The following is a 21,050-nucleotide window of genomic DNA, read 5'->3' as shown; positions in this document are numbered from 1 at the left end:
CAGTGCAAGAGGGTTCCCTTTTCTCCACACCCCCTCCAGCATTCGTTGTTTGTAGATTTTCTGATGATGCCCATTCTAACTGGTGTGCAGTGATACCTCATTGTAGTTTTGATTGGCATTTCTCTAATAATTAGTGATGTTGAGCAGCTTTTCATGTGCTTCTTGGCCATCTGTATGTCTTCTTTGGAGAAATGTCTATTTAGGTCTTCTGCCCATTTTTGGATTGGGTTGTTTGTTTCTTTAATATTGAGCTGCATGAGCTGTTTATATATTTTGGAGATTAATCCTTTGTCAGTTGATTCGTTTGCAAATATTTTCTCGCATTTTCAGTGTTGTCTTTTCGTCTTATTTATGGTTTCATTTGCTGTGCAAAAGCTTTGAAGTTTCATTAGGTCCCATTTGTTTATTTTTGTTATTTCCATTACTCTAGGAGGTGGATCAAAAAAGATCTTGCTGTGATTTATGTCAAAGAGTGTTCTTCCTATGTTTTCCTCTAAGAGTTTAATAGTGTCCGGTCTTACATTTAGGTCTTGAATCCATTTTGAGTTTATTTTTGTGTATGGTGTTAGGAAGTGTTCTAATTTCATTCTTTTACATGTAGCTGTCCAGTTTTCCCAGCACCACTTATTGAAGAGACTGTCTTTTCTCCATTATATATCCTTGCCTCCTTTTTCATAGATTAGTTGACCATAGGTGGGTGGGTTTATCGCAGGGCTTTGTATCTTGTTCCATTAATCTATGTTTCTGTTTTTGTGCCAGTACCATATTGTCTTGATTACTGTAGATTTGTAGTATAGTCTGAAGTCAGGGAGTCTGATTCCTCCAGCTCTGTTTTTTTCCCTCAAGACTGCTTTGGCTATTTGGGGTCTATTTGTGTCTCCATATAAATTTTAAGATTTTTTGTTCTAGTTCCGTAAAAAATGCCATTGGTAATTTGATAGGGATTTCATTGAATCTGTAGATTGCTTTGGGTAGTATAGTCATTGTCACAATATTGATTTTTCCAATCCAAGAACATGGTCTATCTCTCCATCTGTTGGTATCATTTTTAATTTCTTTCATCAGTGTCTTATAGTTTTCTGCATACAGGTCTTTTGTCTCCCGAGGTAGGTTTATTCCTAGGTATTTTATTCTTTTTGTTGCAGTGGTAAATGGGAGTGTTTCCTTAATTTCTCTTTCAGATTTTTCATCATTAGTGTATACGAATGCAAGAGATTTCTGTGCATTAACTTTGTATCCTGCAACTTTACCAAATTCATTGATTAGCTCTAGTAGTTTTCTGGGGGCATCTTTAGGATTCTCTACATATAGTATCATGTCATCTGCACACAGTGACAGTTGTACTTCTTGTTTTCCAATTTGGATTCCTTTTATTTCTTATTCTTCTTTGATTGCCATGGCTAGGACTTCCAAAAGTATGTTGAATAAAAGTGGCGAGAGTGGACATCCTTGTCTTGTTCCTGATCTTAGAGGAAATGCTTTCAGTTTTTCACCACTGAGAATGATGTTTGCTGTGGGTTTGTCATATATGGCCTCTATTATGTTGAGGTAGGTTCCCTCTATGCCCACTTTCTGGAAAGTTTTTACCATAAATGGGTGTTGAATTTTGTCAGAAGCTTTTTCTGCATCTATTGAGATGATCATATGGTTTTTATTCTTCAATTTGTTAATATGGTGTATCACATTGATTGATTTGCGTATATTGAAGAATCCTTGTATTCCTGGGATAAATCCCACTTGATCATGGTGTATGGTCCTTTTAATGTGTTGCTGGTTCTGTTTGCTAGTATTTTGTTGAGGATTTTTAAATCTATGTTCATCAGTGATATTGGCCTGTAGTTTTCTTTCTTTGTGGCATCTTTGTCTGGTTTTGGTATCAGGTTGATGGAGGCCTCGTAGAATGAGTTTGGGAGTGTTCCTCCCTCTGCTATATTTTGGAAGAGTTTGAGAGGGCTAGGTGTTAGCTCTTCTTTAAAAGTTTGATAGAATTCCCCTGTGATGCCCTCTGGTCCTGGGCTTTTGTTTGTTGGAAGACTTTTAATCACAGTTTCAATTTCAGTACTTGTGATTGGTCTGTTTATATTTTCTATTTCTTCCTGGTTCAGTCTTGGAAGGTCATGCTTTTCTAAGAATTTGTCCAGTTCTTCCAGGTTGTCCATTTCATTGGCATATATTTGCTTGTAATAATCTCTCATGACCCTTTGTATTTCTGCAGTGTCAGTTGTTACTTCTCCTTTTGCATTTCTAATTCTATTGAGTTGAGAGTTCTCCCTTTTTTCTTGATGAGTCTGGGTAATGGTTTATAATTTTTTCTATCTCTCAAAGAACCAGCTTTTAGTTTTATTGATCTTTGCTATTGTTTTCTTTGTTTCTATTTCATTTATTTCTGCTCTGATCTTTATGATTTCTTTCCTTCTGCTAACTTCAGGGTTTTTTTATTCTTCTTTCTCTAATTGCTTTAGGTGTAAGGTTATGTTTGTTTATTTGAGATGTTTCTTGTTACTTCAGGTAGGGTTGCATTGCTATAAACTTTCCTCTTAGAACTGCTTTTGCTGCCTCACATAGGTTTTGGGTAGTTGTGTTTTCATTGTCATTTTTTCTAGATATTTTTTGATTTCCTCTTTGATTTGTTCAGTGATCTCTTAGCTATTAAGTAGTGTATTGTTTACCCTCCATGTGTTTGTATTTTTTACAGATATTTTCCTGTAATTGATATCTAGTCTCATATCATTGTGGTTGCAAAAGATACTTGATACGATTTCAATTTTCTTACATTTACCAAGGCTTGATATGTGACCCAAGATATGGTCTATCCTGGAGAATGTTTCATGAGCACTTGAGAAGAAAGTGTATTATGTTGTTTTTGGATAGAATGTCCTATAAATATCAATTAAGTCCATCTTGTTTAATGTGTAATTTAAAGCTTGTGTTTCCTTATTTATTTTTATTTTGGATGATCTGTCCATTGGTGATAGTGGGGTGTTAACGTCCCCTACTATGATTGTGTTACTGTCGATTTCCCCTTTCATGGCTGTTAGCATTTGCCTTATGTATTGAGGTGCTCGATGTTGAGTGCATAAATATTTACAATTGTTATATCTTCTTCTTGGATCGATCCTTTGATCATTATGTAGGGTCCTTCTTTGTCTCTTGTAATAGTCTTTATTTTAAAGTCTATTTTGTCTGATATGAGAATTGCTACTCCAGCTTTCTTTTGATTTCCATTTGCATGGAATATCTTTTTGCATCCCGTCACTTTCAGTCTGTATGTGTCCCTAGGTCTGAAGTGGGCTTCTTGTAGACAGCATATATATGGGTCTTGTTTTTGTATCCATTCAGCTAGTCTATGGCTTTTGGTTGGAGCATTTAATCCATTTACATTTAAGGTAATTATCAATATGTATGTTCCTATTACCATTTTCTTAATTGTTTTGGGTTTGTTATTGTAGGTGTTTTCCTTCTCTTGTGTTTCCTGCCTAGAGAAGTTCCTTTAGCATTTGTTGAAAAGCTGGTTTGGTGGTGCTGAATTCTCTTAGCTTTTGCTTCTCTGTAAAGGTTTTAATTTCTCTGTCGAATCTGAATGAGATCCTTGCTGGGTAGAGTAATCTTTGGTGTAGTTTTTTCCCTTTCATCACTTTAAATATGTCTTGCCACTCCCTTCTGGCTTGCAGAATTTCTGCTGAAAGATCAGCTGTTAACCTTATGGGGATTCCCTTGTATGTTATTGTTGTTTTTCCCTGCTGCTTTTAATATTTTTTCTTCGTATTTAATTTTTGATAGTTTGATTAATATGTGTGTTGGCATGTTTCTCCTTGGATTTATCCTGTATGGGACTCTGTGTGCTTCCTGGAATTGTTTAACTATTTTCTCTCCCATGTTAGGGAAGTTTTTATCTATAATCCCTTCAAATATTTTCTCAGTCTCTTTCTTTTTGTCTTCTTCTTTTGGGACCCCTATAATTTGAATGTTGGTGTGTTTAATGTTGTCCCAGAGGTCTCTGAGACTGTCCTCAATTGTTTTTATTCTTTTTTCTTTATTCTGCTCTGCAGCAGTTATTTCCACTATTTTATCTTCCAGGTCACTTATCCGTTCTTCTGCCTCAGTTATTCTGCTATTGATTCCTTCAAGAGAATTTTTAGTTTCATTTATTGTGTTGTTCATCATTGTTTGTTTGCTCTTTAGTTCTTTTAGGTCCTTGTTAAACGTTTTGTTGTATTTTCTCCATTCTGTTTCTGAGATTTTGGATCATCTTTACTATCATTACTCTGAATTCTTTTTCTGGTGGGTTGCCTATTTCATCTTCATTTATTTGGTCTTATAGCTTTTTACCTTGCTCCTTTGTATGTAACAAATATTTTTGTCATTTAATTTTTTTTGTTTTTTTATGGGTGGTTCTGTGTTCCTGTTTTACTGGTTGTTTGGCCTGAGACGTCGAGCACGGGAGTTTTCAGGCAGTTGGATAGAGCTGTGTCTTGGTGCTGAGATGAGGACCTCCAGGAGGCCTCACTCCAATTGATATTCCCTGGGGTCTTAGGTTCTCTGTTAATCCAGCAGTTTGGACTCAGAGTTCCCACCACAGGAGCTTGGGCCCGACCTCTGGCCTAGGAACCAAGATCCTGCAAGCTTTGTGGTGCGGTAAAGAAAAAAAAAAAGGAAAAGGAGAAAGAAAGAAAAAAAGGAGCAGTACAATATCAAAGAATAAAAAAAAAAAAATTAGAAAGATAAAAAACATATTAGGAAAAATAAAACTATAATTGAAACAACTGCAACAAGGTAAGATAAAACCACAACAGAAAAAAGAAAAAAAAAGAAGGGGCGGGGGACAAGTCAAAAGGAGAGATCACTAACAAAGTATAAAGAATAAAATAAAATTAGAAAAATAAAAGATTTATTAGGAAAAATAAAAATATAAAAGAATCAACAACAATGAATCAACAAGGTAAAACAGAACCCCCATCTAAAAGAGGAAAAAAGAAAAGAGAAGAAAAAGAAAGCCTTGGCTATGGGAGCCAGGTTTAGGCAGGGCAGGGCAGGGATGGAGAGGTGGAACTTAGGCAGGGAAGGGGTTTAGGGTGGATGGGACCTAGGCGTGGGGGGAGATGAGTTTTGAGTGTGTGGCAGGGCCTAGGCTCAGGACCGAAAAGGCCCTGGGGGTGGGCCCTAAGTGGGATGATGTTCAAGCTTGGGGCGGGGCCTCTGCTTTGGACCTTCAGGGAAGTGGAGAGGCAGCACGTGGAAAGGAGGGCCTCTGGAGTGTGGAGTTCTAGAGTTTAGAGGTAGGGCCCTGGGTGAGGGTGTGTGGGTGGGGTTTAGGCCCAGCGCATTGGATGGGGGCTCCGAGTGTAGAGGTGGGGCCCTGGGTGGGGGTGTAGGGGCAGGGCTTGGGCTTTGTATGGCAGGAGGGAGGCTCCGAGGGCAGAGGATTAGGCCCAGGAGCCCAGCAGGCTCCCCGGTGCCTAAGTGGAACAGGAAAGCACTGACCCCGTTCCCTTCCATTCCTTCATGCCCCTCCCTAACCATCTCCCCCAGGGTCTCCCCCGTCGCCACTTGACTCGTAACCATGGGTGGGTTCCGCTGGGTGTAGGAACTCCTTCCCTCCCCCAGCCACCACTCAGGGGTGCCGATCCTGGAGGCCCGGCCTTTACTTTTGCTTCCCCTTCCCTCCCTCCCACTCCCTCAGGACCCATGTGGCTGGAGGGGGCCTAGGTGGGCAGAGGATCAGGCCGGGTGTCTCAGCAGGTTCCTGGGGGCCCAAGTGGGCAGGGGAAACCTGGCCACGCTCCCTTTTGATTCTCTGCCCTCCCAGTGGTTCCCCAATTTCCCCCCTCCGGAGTGGGATCCCTTCTCCTCCCCCAGCCGCCCCTGAGGGGTGCCAGTCCTGTCCTGCCTCCACTTCTCCTCCCCCCACGCTCCACACCCTACCTGGCTGCTGGGGGTTCCTCCCGTCCCCTTAGGTGTCCGTGGTCCCCCACCAGTGCCTGGTAGGTGCCCTAGTTGTGAGGAGACATGAATTCTGCATCCTCCTAGTACGCCATCTTGACTCCAACCCCTACCACTATTGTTTTATAAAATCTTGAAAAAAGCAAAGACACAATTTCTAAAGAAAGAGTCCTTGAGCAGGAGACTTAAAGACATTATATATTCTCTTTTTTCAATGCAGATATACAGCTTATCTCTTAGAAGTGCACATAGGCATTGACTTGTGGACATTGACTAAGGGCTTCCAGTTAAATACAGAGGACTGAACACATGCATTTATTTTCACACCTTCCTAAGTCCCCCAAAATGAATAAAAATATGTGCTTATTTAAAAGAGTGAAACAGAAGAGGACAACACAGGACATTTTGGGAAGGGAATGCAGATGGAATAGTAGACACTGAATTAGCCAACCTGGGAAAGCTGAAACTAAAGCCTGCAGTGGATGAAGCCAATGAGAGAAGAGGAAAATTATGTCCCGGCATCTAGAAAGGTGTAGGAATTAGAGATACCAGGTGGTTTTAAAAAGGGAGCATGGGGCTTCCCTGGTGGCGCAGTGGTTGAGAATCTGCCTGCCAATGCAGGGGACACGGGTTTGGGCCCTGGTCTGGGAGGATCCCACATGCCGCGGAGCAACTAGGCCCGTGAGCCACAATTACTGAGCCTGCGCGTCTGGAGCCTGTGCTCCACAACAAGAGAGGCCGCGATAGTGAGAGGCCCGCGCACCGCAATGAAGGGTGGCCCCCACTTGCCACAACTAGAGAAAGCCCTCGCACAGAAACGAAGACCCAACACAGCCATAAAGAAAGAAAGAATCCTGGTCAAAAAAGGTGATGATTTATTTAAAAAAAAAAAAAAAAGGGAGCACGGCAAGAAGTGAAAAATAGGGATTCATTTAAACTTTTGTGTCATGAGCATTTAGACCCCTAGATGACCTCTCTTAGCCCTCTTAGCCTAGAAGCTGCTCCTTGTCCCTCCTGGTAGAAGATGGGAAGTTCACACTGGAGAGGTTTGTACAGCTGGGGATCACAGTGAGATGTTGAATGTCTGCAGCTTGAATGGTGAGCTCCCCTGTCCCTATTCTCCTGAAATGCTTTCAGAATACTGACAGTCAGGCTTATACCCCCAACAGGAGGAAGCCACAAATGCTGACAGTTGGGTGTTCCTCAACCAAATGGCCCACTCTCTACCCCACCATCTGACTGTGACTTGAAAGCCACGTGGATGCATTACTTTGCTAAAATTAAGAAAAGATTAAGTGAAAAAGAATAACTCACAGCCTGTTAAACCATCTGCTTCTAACAAGAAGAAGAAAAAAATGCTTGTCATGAGGCAAGAGTGAGGGCTCATAGGCCCATATAGGGAATTTTCCTAAGGGTATCCTATAACAGATGGGAATCCCTGGGTCACCAATATGTATATACAGAGAGTCATTACAGAGATTGACTATTGTACCTCCAAGTATGGTCTGATTAGAGTTATGCTGGGGAAATGGGGTTAATTGCAGAGATAACTTACTTGAGATTTTTCAAAACAAGTGTCATAGGAGATAAAGTCTGTGGTTGTCAGAGTTATTTCTCACTGCTTCTTTGTTACTATATCCATTCTTTCCCCAAGTTGCAATGGTGCTTCTAAAAGACACATCAACCTGGCATATGTTTGTTCATTTGTTCAGTCATTCATTCAAGAAGTATTTTCCATCCTCTTATATTTCACTGGGCACTATTCCAGCAGTGAGAAAACAAAACAGAGTCCATGATTATGAGATGTAATTTACATTCAAGTGGGAGAAATTGACATAAACAAATAAAAACTAAATTCTTTCTTCCCTTCTTTTTACAAGAGTTGACTTCACCCTCTCCCGGGACCAAAAGCAGAGAAATGAGAGATTTACATTCTAACATTTTTTTTTTTTTAGATTGGGAAATTGGATTGGAAGTCAAAATGGGAAATACAAATTAGAACTTTCTATAGAAAACTTAGCCCTTGAGGTGATAATGGAACATAAGTGTTAGAAGAAACTGGGAAATTGAAAGATCAAGATAAGCAAATGGGCCAATGAGGTATACTGTGTTAAGCTCCGAGCAAACCACTCTGGGAAAAAAAGCACATGAATATAATAAATACAGGCACTATTCTCTGAAGTCTTGTTCAATTTCTGGGAGATTTCCTCACCTTCTTTTATCTATTCCGTTGAGTTACATGCACACACACACCCTTGTATATAAACACACATGTATGTATATGTACTATGTTCTGTTTTTCCCAGAACTCTTTTTCCCCAGTAGCTCTTTTTTTGTTCTTTCTTTTCTTTCTCCCTCACCTCCTCCCCTCCCACTTCTTTTCCTCCTCCTTCTTCTTTTAATAGTACCATGTTCTTATTTCATATATATTATAGGTTTTCTTATCTTTTGAGTAAAGCAAGGATAGTTTGTTTAAAGTTTTATTCTCCTTGCAAAGACTGCGTCCTCCAAGTTGCTTTTATTTCTTTCAAACCCTACCTTACATGTTTCAGTCTTTTTTTTCTGATGTTGGGGATCCTTCAAGACTGGGGCAATACACAGCTGACAGGAAGCTCCTGAGCGCATGTGTGGGGCTTCTGGACTGTGGGCTCCATTGTAGTTTGATCTCAGTGGGCCCTTTCATTGAGGCAACTCCTGATGGAGAATCCCTCCTTTTCCATCTATTATCTTCACCCTTAATTATCTATGCCTTTTGCTCTCCATGTAGAGAGTAAACCTATCTTATTTCCTGTAGAGGATAAGCCCCTTTTATCCTGTTGGGGCAGAGATGATGCACAGACTGTATGAAACAGGGAAGGGATAGGGATGTAACTGAATTTCGGATTTCTCCAAGTGCTTCTTTAACCGTCTTTCCAACTGTCCTCTTGTTTTTAATTTCACTTCCACATCCATTCCCAGAGGACCTAATGTTGCCAATTCTGGAGCCTTTGTAGATTCTGCAAAGCATATTGGGTTTCTTCCGGGCTTCCTCCACTGATGGTTTAGGACTGAGCTTTCTTTAGATTCTTTCCCATTCATCCAGCTTTCAAAACTGTGCTGCAGTTGTTCCTTTTTTCTTTGTCCTTGTGGTTTGTGCCCTTTAGAAAGTTTTTTTCTGATGTTTTAGTGTAGTTTTGGGAGGGAGTTAAATAAATGGAAATTTACCTGAAGGTCTCCCTTGTTCTCTTAAGTATTTAAAAAATTACAACAATAATTCAAAAATACATGAATTTAAATTCAAACAATCCAGCAATAAATTAAAGAAGATGTGGCTATCTTCCCCCCACCCCCACCTTTGGATTCCACATTCACTTCCCCCGAGCTAAACAATATTAACTATCATGATTATTTTTCCAGTTCTTCTTCTGTGCATTTACATGCACTTACTTACATATTTCAAAAAATAATTGGGATTGTATCAAACACATGACTTTATGTTGTTTTGTTTGCTTTATTTTTTTAGACTTGGTGATCTTTCCACATAAATACATGTATTATAGTTCTTTCCTGTTCTTTGAACAGCTGCAAAGTAATCTAAAATAGTGGTACCATATTTTATTTAACTTCTTGTCCATTTAGGAATATTTAGTTTTTTTTCAGTTTTTCTGTATTATAACAAGGCTGTAGTGAACATATTGGAACAAACTTTTTTTGCACATGTACAAGTATTTCTTTAAGAAAATGTTTAGTGGCTCCTAGCCTAGGTCTGTGTTTTCCAAACTTAACTCAGTTGCATTCCATTTCTTGATTTTTGCTATATATGCATAACACATGTACTATTATATACTTAATTTCCCCTTAAATTAACTAATTTTTATTTTATTTGCAATGGAAGCTTTATAGTGTTATTTCTATTTATTTATATAAATAGGAAAAGAGTGCCATTTGCCATAAATAGATGGTAAATATAAAAGTAAATGCAGATTGAATGGAAAAAAATTTTATTGAATTTGAAGTGGATGTGGTTGCTTTCTCTCTTTGTTAAAAGGGATATTAACAAAGTGTTATAGAGCTGTTAAAGTCATATTAGTACCAAACCAAAAACTCCTTCAAGTCTTCTGAAAATGAAAATTAAAGTAGAATATATTTTTCACTGTGTAATTCAATATTACTTAATTCCATGTTCAGGTACCACCTAAAATCATTTCATATACCATCAGTTGGTAAACTCTCTTTCTAGTCCAATATGTATACTACTAACAGTATTATCTTCCTTTGATGCTTCACCATGTCACCTCTCTGCTCAAAGATTCTTTAGATCTTCACTGCCTAGAGAATAAAATAAATATCCTAAGACTTAAGGTCCATCACCTGATCTTAATCAGACCCGGTATGGGCTACTCCCATGTCTTTATTGCTTTTTGAGTTTCTATAGGATTGCTATATACACACATTTGCTTTGTATGACATTCCACAGCTTTATATCTTTTCTTGCATTCTGGTTATTGTTTTCTCTAATACAACATTATTTCTTTGGGTAACACCTGTGTCTTTCATCTTACACTTTCTTATGCCCTTTACCATGCCTAGCACAGTGCCTTGTACATGGTAGATGCTCCATCAAAGTAAGGTAATTATTTATTTATAGGCTTTATTTGTTACCACAAATGAAGCAGTCATTACATAAAAGCTTAGTAGAGATGATTCAATTATCAAGCCATCTAAATTCTCGTGATAATGGAAGGAGATTTTTCTTTATAATACTGCAATATTAGAAAACACAATAGAAGAAGGACTTTCTAGTGATGACACTTTTCTACTGAGTTTGAGTTCATGTTCATCATATTTGTTTCCTTAATTTGAAAGCCTAAGCTCCCATAACTTTTTATGAACTAGCTTATTTCCATGTTTCTGAGTCGCTTCTGGAACGCATTTTATCTTAATAAGAATAACCCATCAAGCAAGAAAGCCAGCAGGCTCCTCATTATCATTCTCTGTATATAGGAGTTTATCTTTTGGCTGCCAAACCTGATTTCCACACCGTCCGACTTTAGAAAATGGATTGTTTTTAATGGGTAAGTTTGAGTGACAAAGGCAGAGAGCAAGCCAGTGGCTTGTCCTCTCAGTTGATAGGATTAGATCTGAATGAATAAAGGTATGTGATGGGCTGCAGACTTCAGGGGAAAGTCTGCAGTGCACATTGGCACTTCTGAGCAGCATTAGCATTAGCATTCTCTGCCTGCTGTACTAACTCTTTAAAATGCCATTTGCATTGACGATGGTATAATTGACATTGCTCCCAGAGGAGCTCAGAGGATTGTGGGGAGGTGGAATCAAAGAAAATTCATCTCTTCTGAAGGTTCTCCTCTGGCTACAAAATGCAGAGAGAAGAGGACTGTTGTAACTGAGTGATGTCATATTAATAAAAAACAAACAGGCACAAAAATCTATCCATCATCACATTTTTCCCAGTAGCCTTTTTATCTCATCATGCATAGTCTTTCTAATTGCATTCATAACATTTATTTGGATGCATGATATTATTATTATTAATTATTATTTTGCACTAAATATCTGTTAAGATTCTTTATGACCTATTTGCTCTCATTGATCTCTCTTTAAAAAGTTAAACTTGTGTGGTTCCAGCAATAGCTTAATGCCTAGTCAGACAGCTATGAACGTGTATGAGAGAGGACACTTGGGCAGGGGACTCAGTATTCAGCCTTTGCTATAACTGCATGGGGTTGAAATCAACATGAATGAACAAGGCCATTTCGCGGTCAGAGAACAACCTCAGTATGTTGAAACCATAATGTAGAAGGACACATGCACAGATATGAATAAGGGCTTAAATGAAACTGTCAGATTTCCACAAGGTCAGTTGTGATATATTTTCTCCCTAGATTTGTTCTGGATCAGTGTATATTAGCAAAATTTTGATAAATGTTTTGTGAACAATGGGTTAAGTAGAGGAAATAAGTGACTTCTAACTAGCATTTTATAACAGTTATAGTAGAAATAACTGATTTCTTAGAGCATTTTATATAAGTTAAATCGGACAAAAGAACATAGATAACCAAAGTAGAACACAATCTCTAGTCCTAATATTGGCTTTTCACACAGCAGTGGATCAAGGGATAGTTTTTTTGTTTTAGTTTGGAAAAATGCCAGTAAAAATCTGTTTTTCTCCCCTTAATATTTATTCCAAATGGAAAATATAATGATATTTGTAATGTAAGAAACAACGTAAGAAGATTCAAAAAACAATGAAATGACTGGAAAGCACTTAAAAGAAGTAGTCAGGTTAAAGTTTAGAGTTTAGAGTTTAAAGGTATCCTCAAGGTACCTTAGAAAACATAACCCAAAGGCACTGGATTATTCTGAAGGGCCTTCTAAGTCATCTAGGAAAGATCGAAGTATGTTTGGTGCTATTTTGAGGTTGTTCACTTAATTGTATTATAATCTTTGAACTGTTAATCTGTGTATATTATATGTGTCAGTGCATGTTTGGTTGCAAAGAAAAGAGAGCTATTCAAATTTGCTTGAGGACTTACTGTAAATAATAGAGGGGTATCACAGAGAAGTCAGTTTTAGGCAGTATAGCTAGACCTCCAGGTGAGTAGAAGAGACAGACACTCAACTCAGGCTGGCCAAAGCAAAAGAGGGATTGTGTCACAAACCTAAAAAGCATGGATGAATCAGTATGTTTGTATCCAGGTGCACAGACAAGGTCAGGAGTTTGTCTCTGTCGCTAAACAGAGCTTTCCTCTCATTTGGCTTCATTCTTAGGTAGGCTCCTTCCTTCTGGTGATAAAGTTGCAACTTCGCCTTACATCCTCAGATCTTAGCAACCCTAGTGAAGAAATATTCCCTCTCCTAAGAGTTCTTACAAAAATTCTGGGTCTGGCCCTCACTGTTTCAAACTGGGTCATGAGCCGGTGGCTAAACCCATAATTACGACCCTGTTAGTTGGAAGCCTCGCTCATGTCTATTGATCACTGGAGTTGGGGTGGGAAGAGTAGAGTCAACCCCACCAGAACAAGCTGAGAGTAAAGGAAGAGTGCTTCCCTGAGGGAACAATGAGGTTTATTAACAGAAGAAATGCAGTAGGTGCTGTTGGTGCTTGTTGGTGCTCCTCCCAGATCCATTTACCAAGTCGGGGCATCCATCCCTGAGCTGCTATGACTGTTGGCTGCTAACAGCTCAGAGCTTTCCTCTTCTCCAGTTAATTGCCTTCACCAAAGGAAGCAGCTCATCCGGAAAGTAAATCACCCCTTTCTTCAGCAGCTTGCATCTCGTGACTGTTTGATTCAAGGGCACAAAGGGCCGCCTCTTTTCTCAAGGAGGGAATAAGTTCATAATGCGCGTCATGTTTCAAAGTTCTAGGGGAGAGCACAACCTGGATTAGCTTTCCCCCCTTCCCATCACTCTTCCCTCACTCCCTTTTTCCTGAGAGTACAGCCTTAATAAATAACTCCTTCTCAGGCTCTGCTTCTGGGGAGCCTAAACTAAGATTTAGGGCTGGACGTTGGACAGGGAAAATAATTAACATCCGTCTAGACAAGAACTGAGATCTTTTTCTCCATCTCTCAAGGGTTCCTTCAGTTCTTTCCTTTCTCTGGATGTCTGTCTTATTCTTCTCTCAGAAGAGATCTTCCTTAACTTGTGCAGCCTCTGGTTCTCAGTTTTCTTGCTGATTCTTCTCCCTTTTTCTGACCTCCGAATATTGATATACTGGAATGTTAAGTTCTCAGTCCTCTGTTTTTAATCTATCCTGATTTCCTAAAGAATCCACCCAGTTACATGGTTTCAAATAACTATCACTGATAATTTCCAAATTTACATCTCCAATTCCACCTCTCCCAGAGTCCCAAACTCATATGTCCAATTGCCTCCTCGGCATTTGCATTTAGATATCTAACAAGTATCTCACACTTGACAGAAATCTTGATCCCACCCTCCAAACCCATCTCTCTCTGAGTCTTTCCCATGATTAGAAGAAGAGGTACTGGCTGATCAAATATTCTGTTAGAGTGATCCTATCACAGCAAATATAGTGGCCAATCTGCCTGCTCATCTTCTGTGAGATTCAAACTGCCACTTACAAAGCCATATTGGTACCTCATGAACAAACAGGGCCTCCTGGTTCTCATGCAGATACAGCTTACCAACCCAGGTGAAGGTGGAAATTTTAAGTAGATCCTCCTTGATTTTGTCATTTCATGAGATGGGAAGTAGAAATAGGCAAGAAGAAGGAAGAACGTGAGACAGGACCGTGAAGAAGCAGCGATCTCCATCTGGTGCAGCAACCCTGCACCATGGACATTTTGAGCTGGATGATTCTTTGTTGTGGGAGGCTGTCCTGTGTGTTGTGGGGTGCTTAGTTAGCAACATCCCTGGCCTTGATCCACCAGATGCAAGTGGTATCTCCCCCCCCAACCCCCATCCAAAGTCGTGGAAATAAAAAATGTCTCCAGATGTTGCCAAATCTCCCTTGGCAGCCAAAATGTTGCCAAATCTTCCCTGGCAGCCAAAATCACCCTTAGTTGAGAACTTCAGTATAAGAAAGTAAATGTATGCATGTCAGACTGTCACCAAACTCCCCAACCATTTATAGCCTTTCTTCCTGTGGAGAGAATCCAATAAGGGGTGAAGAGAAGTGTGGAAGCTTTTTTTATCCAGCTCTTCCTAGAGAAAGCTGAAATTTTGACGAAAGCTTCTATTTTATAGAACAGGTTGAGACTAGGAGGAAAGGGTATAAGAAGATGTTTCTATGAGGCTTTACTGTATACTATCTTTTCACAGCATGTTGAGGTGTAGTTTATCCATTTCCATTCAAATACGTGTTCAGTTAGGCTCATCTTTCCAAATTGACTTGTTCAAAGATGTAGATCTAAAACCCTACGCTATTCTTTCAAAGTATCAGATAAATATGGCAAACCAATTGTCAGTTTATAATACAGTTTGTAGTGTTTCAAGAAACAAAGGAATTTTTTTCCTCACTTGATTCTTACTTTAATTGTAGAAGACACCTCTGTTAAGAGATGCATGATAAATGTGGAATTTAGGAGTAGGACCCAACTCTACTCGGTATTTTGCTTTTGCATTTTAGTCTGGTAGGTGTTTACCTTTGTCTTGATGGAAAATCAAACCAAACCAAACTAAACCTAACATACCTCCATGCCCAATTTTCACAATATTGTCAACTCTATTCTTTAATACATAGTCTTTAATCCATGAATTACTAAAATCTTAAATTTAAATTTTATTGATTATTTCATTCCATTATGTTTTCATAGCATTATGCTGTTTTTTTCTTCTCAGTCTACTTTACATTTGATTTTCTGCTCTTATTTTACACAGGTTATATATTCTGGCATCCTATTGAGGAGTGCTGTAGCATTTATAATGTTTTTCCTTTGTTTCTACTAGTAGATCCCTTTCAGAGTCATGGTCTTATGATTCTTCAGTGCGATTTTTCTTCTTAATGTTCTGCATATATCATCATTCGTTGAGGACACATCTCTGTCTATCTCTCTATCCCCCAGTCAGGAGATACTTATCCAGATTCAATGTTTACCAGCAGAGGGTTGTGTACATTTCTCATGGTTCTTCCCTGCTTGTTAAATTCTTGTGTCAAATCAACCATAAGAAAGTAGCTCTCTTTCCAATGCTTTATAGATTTAAATACAGGGATTTTGTTTTTAATATTTTAATTTTATTGGAGTATAGTTGATTTACAATGTTGTGTTAGTTTCAGGTGTACAGCAAAGTGATTCAGTTATACATATACATATATTCATTCTTTTTTAGATTCTTTTCTCATATAAGTTATCACAGAATATTGGGTAGAGTTCCCTGCACTATACAGTAGGTCCTTATTGGTTATCTATCCTATATATAGTAGTGTGTGTGTGTTCATTCCAAAATCCAAAATACAGGGATTCTTAAACCCTACTGCCTAGAACCTGAACATTTCGAACTGATTCCATATACATACTTCAGTAAGTACTTCTATCAAGATCTTCCTTTCTTAGCTTTTCTTTGACCACATTCTTTTCTTGCAGAGACTACACCTTCTACGGGAGATATATCTGTGCCTTTCTTCTTTCTATGTCTCCTATTTATATTTTTGAGAGTTGTTCTTCCCAAATGACAAACTGATTCTGGGTCGCATAAGCCAGAGGGATTTGATATTTTGGAAAAAATTAGAGAATTGTACAATTATTGGGTTACTAGATGGGCATCACTGCTGCATTTGGGCATGAAATTTAAATGTCTTTCACCTTTGTGTCACTTGGTCAAACTTTAATATAGGGGCTGGGAGCATCCAGTGGGCTGAGATCCATCAGGTCATGTGCCTGGGTGGAAAGTGGGACAGTCTGACTCCTTCTGCAGTACAGGGCCACAGGGCACTGCCTCGCACCAAAATACACACGTTGTAGGTTGAATTGTGTCCCCTCAAAAGATATGTTCAAGTCCTAACCCTTAGAATTTGTGAAGGTGACCTTATTTGGAAATAGGGTCTGGTGTAATCCAGTTAACATGAGGCCGTACTGGATTAGGGTGGGCCCCTAATCCAAGGACTGGTGTCCTTATGAGACGAGGGAAATTTGGACACAGCTACACAGGGAAAACACCATGTGACAATAGAGGCAGAGATTGGAGTGATGTAGCTGCAAGCTAAGTCACATCAAGGGTTGCGGGCAACCACTAGAAGCTAGGAAGAGGTAAGGAAGGACCCTCCTCTAGAGCCTTCAGGGAGAGCATGGACTTCCCTATGCCTTGTTTTCAGACTTCCAGACTCCAGAACTGTAAGCGAATAAATTTCTGTTGTTCTAAGCCACGTGGTTTGTTTTAATTTGTTATTGGAGTCCTAGGAAATGAATACAACCCACAATAGGGGGAATTCTCCTGAAATTGTAAAGGGGGCAGGTGGATGCTGGCCAATAGCAGAAATCCAGTGGTCCAGTAAGGAGAGGGTAGAAACAGGCAGTGTCCTGTCCATCTCTTTTAGTAGCTGAATGCCCACCCTCTTTTCCTATTGTCCAGATCCTGGGTCTTTCAGGCATCAGACCAGAGTGGAAAAGGAATGAAATCTCTTCCTCTCTGTTATCTGGGTTGCTCTGTCTGATGAACTAAAGCATTTTTTTTCTTTGTCCAGTTTCATAAGCCATAGTATTGTGGGAATCCTCCCAGATTTTGGAAATAACATATTTGTTCATCTTTACTTTAAGCATTTTAAAAAAATTGTTATTATGTGTGAATATTTATGAGAATTTATTTTTATGAGACATCAAGAGGATCTACAATCAGAGACACCCTGTTAAACTTCTCCATTACTCTATCTCTTAAATTATAAGCTTAATTGAAGAAGGTTAGGGAATAGGGGCAAAAGTGGCACCAAGCAAGACCTCATGTCATCTTATGATATCTAAAATTTTGTCAGCTTTTTGTTTCCTTTTTCCTATAAGATGGGGCAACTAGCCTATTTCTAGAGATGTCTAGATTATCTAGAGCTCTCTTATGTGAGTACTGCAGTCTTAATTATGAAATGATAGAACTGAAAAATTCCTTCTCTAATATCTTGGTTTGTTAGTCTTTGAATTATGTAATATGTAAATAGCATTAAGCCAATTTAAAGAACTTTAAAAGCAAAATTATGCATTAAAATACTAAGCCATCAGAGCCACTTAAGAGTCAAAAGCATGTAGCTGCTTTTGAATAATAATTCGAATGATTTAATGGAGGTAAACTCTTAAACAATTGTTAAGAGAATAAAGACATAATCTTGGACTTTGAAATAGTTCTGAGAATATTTTGAGCAACAATTTGTTAGCTTGAAGTTTATTTCAAATGTCTATCCCAGGAATGTAATTGAAACAAAACCAAAAAACTGTCTAGTCTAATTTTGAACTTTATCCTCTATCTTAAAGTTTGAACAAGTTAAAAAATAAGCATTTTAGGGCCATAAAGTTTTTCAAAAATCAGAAATCTTTCTCTGTTTTACTTATGTTGAAGATATGTTTTTTTGATTAAAAAGCAGAGAAAGCTACCCTTTTCTTTAGCAAATTTCAAGGCATCTGTTCTCATAGATAGGGTATTTACAAATGAAGACTATCCAAGGTAATTTAAAAAGCAGTGAGACTTGATGAGGGGAAATATGTATTTTATTTTTGTACTGATACTGCTGTCACTCAACTCTGCAAAGAAAAACAGAGAAAAAAGGAACAACAAAAGGACAAAGTCATTTACTTTTAAATGCTCAAAATGTGCAGGTGGTCTGCAATGTTTTGCAAATGAAAGGATTTTTCTTCTTCCTACTCATTTTTTTTTAGACCTCCCTGAACAAGGGGAAAAATATAATTTAGATAGAAAAATCAGAGTCAATGAAAATTGTTATGAGTGGGAGCTTGTAAAATTAATTTTAGTTTCTAGGCCTTTTCATATCAGGGTGTGTCCTATGCCCTGTGCCCTCTTAAAATAATCCTTTTATGTGGCCCAGGGCAGATGTATTTTGAAAATGGCACCTCTATTAACCTTAGTTGTATACCTCTCAGAAAAAAAAATCACTGGAGGTATATTTTGAATGCTGCCCATGCTGAACAATTGCCACAGAATGTTAGTTTGAAATGTAAATGGTGTCTTGACTATTCTTTTCAGGTAGGAGAGAAACAAGGTGGTAAAGAAAAACAAAGATGTTTCTCACCCTGAATTTCTTACGACATTGTGACATTATGATGGTATGTAAGAGGATCTAGAGAAAACAAGAATCAAAACAAGAACTTTTAAAAGGGGGAGGAAAATATCTATAGATGTCACAGTGCCAGACAGTGAAATGATAATAACTAATGTTTACTGAGTGCTTATAGGATGCCAGCATAGCACTAAATGCCTCACATGCTTTAGCTCGTATTTTCTGCCAATAGCTCTAATATTATCATCCCATTTTTATAGCTGAGAAAACTGAGGCACAGAGAATTTAAGAAACGTGGCTGAATTCTCACCAGTAGTAAATGGTGGAACTGAGACTGGATCCCATAATTTGCATCCCTGGATCTTGCTCTTAACTTCTCTACTCTCATGCCTCCCTCCCTTGTAATACCTCTTCCATCTCATCCTATTTATGTGGGTACAGGGTGTAGATTTCAGTGAATAAGTGGGATGACTATTTATAAATTGCCAGATGTGTGATAGCATTTGCAGAAAAATGATAAAGGATTATAGTGGCCTTGATTGATTTTGTTGGCTCAGTGTCTCCTCTCTCTTATGTTGGTATCAGCATCCTGATTTTGCTTAGGAAAACTATCTCTCCCTCATCATACAGTATTTATTTGGGTGCCCTGCCTTCCCTTGGCTAAAGGGTAGACTAGGGATGCAAGCTAGTGGGATCAGATCCTCTGTCCCTGGATTTTGAATCTTAAGGGGAATGAGAAAGACCAAAAATAGTTGCAGTTCTTCCATCTTGATGAGGGTGTCAGGAGGAGACTGACCAGAGTTCTTGTAGTACATTATGATTCCTGAAGGTGCTCTAGCTGTGCCCTCTTAGAAGTATGTCGTGTTCGCTTTCCTTCACTTCCGTGAGCCGTCCCAGGTCTCTCAAATAAGTTCCTTTCTGCCTTAAGATAACCAAATTCTATTTATTTTGCTTGCAGCCAAAGAAGCTTAATGGAGCCACTGACAACTGTCTCTCTTTTGTGAGACTGACATAGTGGTATTGCAGGAGGGCCTCCATCAGCTCAGATTGGAACACCAGGACAGGGGTTCACGGCTTGAAGGAAAGGTGTGTGGAGTTTTGGGCCTGTTGCTTTCTTGCTCTGAGTTGATAAGGACTTTGTTCTTCCTTCAAACAGCCATTTGCCATTTTGTGCCAGAAAAGTTAATTTTTTTTTTTTTTTTTTGGTGGAAATCAATTCTGGTTTCACTCAGAAGCTCCTGTTGTCCAGTAGAAAGGAGTGTAGGGTAAAGAGTTGAGTTTTGGTCATAGCTTACTGTTATAAAAACTCTGTGAAGTTAAATTCTTCTTATGGCATTTAATTTATCTTTTAAATGAGGAAGAAAATAGTCTTGGTTGACAGATGTGAAATAACTTAAAAATGGTTAAAGTTGTTATTACATCCTAGGGGAGAGTGGGCAGACCCATGTCACTTCCTTGCTTCGGCCTCTCCCCTGCCAGCCTCTTGATAACCTCCAACACTCATTGCCTCACAGTGTCTTGAATTGACCAGACTGTCTCAAGTATCTTATGTGATTTCACTTCCTCAGAATGCCTCTCTCTAACATGTCCATCTAACACACTTCTATTAATCCTCCAACAGGTCACTCCAGCATCTTCTCTGTTACATAGCCTTCCCTTACTCTTCTAAGCCTGGCTAATCACTTCCTCTCATCATGCTAATCTGTGTGATCTTATCTGATTAGAAGATGTATTACACAGTATTTCAATTATTTAACATACAGGTTCATTTCCACCATTTCTGTGAACTTCCATAGGGCAGCCCCTTGCATTTTTGCATCTCTAATGTATTTTGTCATATTGAAAATGCTTAATAAATATTGAGCACACCTTGCCAAAATTCCCAAGAAAGCTTACCACTTAAAGCAACTCTGTTACAGATTCTCTGTAAATTTAAAACTTCTCGGAAAATGCTAAACTCATTTCACAATGATATGCTCTTTAAATCATTTTTTTCACATTAATACATTTTTGGATCATGCTACTAAGTCTATTCAGGCTGCTATAACAAAAATACCATAGACTGGATGGTTTATGAACAACAGAAAATTATTTCTCACAGTTCTGGAGGCTGGAAGTCCCAGATGAGGGTGGAAGCTTGGTTGGGTTCTGGTGAGGACCTGCCTCTGGGTTGCAGACTGCCCTTTTCTCCTTATATCCTCACGTGACAGAGAGCAGAGCGGAAGTAAGCTCTCTCGGGACTCTTATTAGCACACTAATCCCATTCGTGAATTCCTGAGGGTTCCTTTCATGATTTCATCTAATCCTAACCACCTCCCAAAGGCCCCACTTCCTAATACCACCACACTGGGGGCTAGGGCTCAACATATGAGTTTTGGGGGGAACACATATTCAGTCCATGACACGAAGTTTTTTAAAGATGCAGCTCAATTAT

The 21,050-nt window shown here is 38.8% G+C and overlaps 1 long non-coding RNA gene across 1 annotated transcript in view; it reads left to right on the top strand.

Moving 5' to 3' along the window:
• The window catches only part of LOC309622727, a 428,773-nt gene that overhangs the window by 98,910 nt on the left and 308,813 nt on the right, over nucleotides 1-21,050 (top strand). The window contains exon 4 of the long non-coding RNA XR_014241076.1: nucleotides 19,575-19,702. This is a non-coding gene — a long non-coding RNA (uncharacterized lncRNA). The remainder of the gene's footprint in view (nucleotides 1-19,574; nucleotides 19,703-21,050) is intronic.

The sequence above is a fragment of the Balaenoptera borealis genome, assembly GCF_965194805.1.
Source record: "Balaenoptera borealis genome assembly, chromosome: 2".
Classification (NCBI taxonomy): Eukaryota; Metazoa; Chordata; class Mammalia; order Artiodactyla; family Balaenopteridae; genus Balaenoptera; species Balaenoptera borealis.
The sequence above is the reverse complement of the archived record's forward strand: the minus strand, read 5'-3'. Positions and strand labels throughout refer to the sequence as shown.